The sequence below is a fragment of the Prionailurus bengalensis genome, chromosome A2, assembly GCF_016509475.1.
Source record: "Prionailurus bengalensis isolate Pbe53 chromosome A2, Fcat_Pben_1.1_paternal_pri, whole genome shotgun sequence".
NCBI lineage: Eukaryota > Metazoa > Chordata > Mammalia > Carnivora > Felidae > Prionailurus > Prionailurus bengalensis.
Window position 1 is genome coordinate 89,311,961 of NC_057348.1, and position 2,005 is coordinate 89,313,965.

At 31.4% G+C, this 2,005-nt stretch overlaps 1 non-coding gene across 1 annotated transcript; it reads left to right on the forward strand.

Moving 5' to 3' along the window:
* Window positions 1-549: 549 nt before the first annotated feature.
* Window positions 550-689, forward strand: LOC122488844. The gene has a single exon (XR_006298758.1). It is a non-coding gene; the product is annotated as a small nucleolar RNA SNORA46 (small nucleolar RNA).
* Window positions 690-2,005: the final 1,316 nt, after the last annotated feature.

Sequence of the window (2,005 nt, forward strand, 5' to 3'; positions counted from 1 at the left end):
CTTAAACCACACTTCTATTTGAAACAAATTTACCAACTAAAGGGTTTTTGTAGCTAGTCTTTAGCTCTACAGTAACCACTCAAAATACTGTTTTCCCAAGTTACGTATATCAGCTTCTTTCCCATTCTTCAGTGTCCTTTTCAATTCATTGGAAGACAGATTCATTTGTCACAGCCTACATTCCATCTTTCCCCTCACAGCCTAGCTGGCTTTTTCAAAAATTAACATGCAGGCAAACTCATTTGCTTTGTCCTGTATTCTTCTGTCACTGTTAGCAAATGCACAGTGTCATGTAGCTGTGAGCACGGTGTCTTTACCCTGGAATCCCCTATGTCCCCATCCTCTCAACTCTTACCCACAACACTTGGCAATCACGGATCTGTTTTTCTCCCTAGCTTTGCCTTTCCTTAATTGTCATATAAATTGAATCACACAATATGAATCTTTAGATATTCTTTTGCTTAGAAATGCGCATGTAGGATTCTTGAATGTTCTTGAATATATCAATTCAAGATACATTGTTGTTCTTGAATATCAGTAGTTGGTCACAGCACTATATATCTAAACCTGTGAATGGGAATTGTCCCCTTTCTTGGTTCCACTCTTGTGTGAAAGAATTCCTGGCTCTTTCTGTTGCACAGCTGACTTCGTGCCATTCTGCTGTTGCTGTATAGAGTTAGGGAACATACCTTAATAAAAATAAAAATAAATAGTTTGCCATTTTTGGTTGTTCGAGCAGCATTCATTGTATATAGTGCCATACTTTGTTTAGCAGTCACCAGTTGAGGGGCATTTTGAATTGTCTTCAATTTGGAGACATTATGAATAAAGCTGCTATTCAATTTAGTCATTTTTGAATATTTGCATTCTTTAAATATTTGTGTTGTGATGATAAAACTGCATTCTAAAAAGTATTTTTAAAAATATTAAAAAAACCAACTTGTTATGAGTTCCCTTCAATTACTTTATTAGTTTGTGATTGCAAACTGACTTCAGACCTACTCTGCTCAAGGAATGGGGACAAACTTTCTGTGTTATTTTAATATCTTTCATGATAAGGTAATTTAAGAATGAACCAAGGTTTGGCCTTTTGCAATAGAAAATATTTTAATTTTCTGAAGCACTACTGGTGTTCTCAAAGATTATTGAAGATAATATTTATAGTAATTTTGTCTCTGGCACTAATAGTTTTTAATTATGTGTCTACTGTATAAAAGTCTAAACTCTTTTTAAAATTCTGAATTGGTATTGAAATTAGGTTAGATTCCTATGTGTACTTTGAACTAAATATCTCAAATAGTTAAATTACTTTATAAAACTAATTTTATTCCAATTCCCCAAACTATTTTAGGAACAGAAAAGATAAGCTCTGTCTTCAAAACCTTAGTCACTATCTGTCCTTTTCCTTCCAAAACTGCATTTCAGAAAATAAAAAGGATTTTGCAAAAGCTGGTTACTGTTTTACAATGGAGCTGTTTAATAACTTTAAAAATTACATTGATTGAATGGTTACAAGACCAAAACTAAGGAAAGATAATTTTAATAATCCCTCCTTTATCTAGACATGCCGGAGCTTTTTATTCCGTAAATGAAAATTTTATTTCATTATCATCATAATAAGTAAAACAAGTGCCTTTGTCAGAGGCTAGAATTTCCAACTTCAGTTAAACTTCAACATGACTTTTGTGTTAAGGACATACATAGAAAAGATAAATCATTCCCCAATTTTTTTTCATACCAACTTCATAGTTTTCTGTATTGCCGTCATTGATTCTAAATGTGATATTATTAAATTAATAAATTCAATCATTAATTATTATTAAATAATAGTTAATTAAATGATAAAAATCAATTACTACAAAATAATTATAAATAATAAAAGTATTAATAATATAATAAATGTTTTCGTTCTCTGGCATTTTCACCTTTTTAAAAATTTTTTTAAAAGTGTTTATTATTTTTGAGAGAGAGAAAGAGACAGCATGAGTGGGGGAGGAGCAGAGAG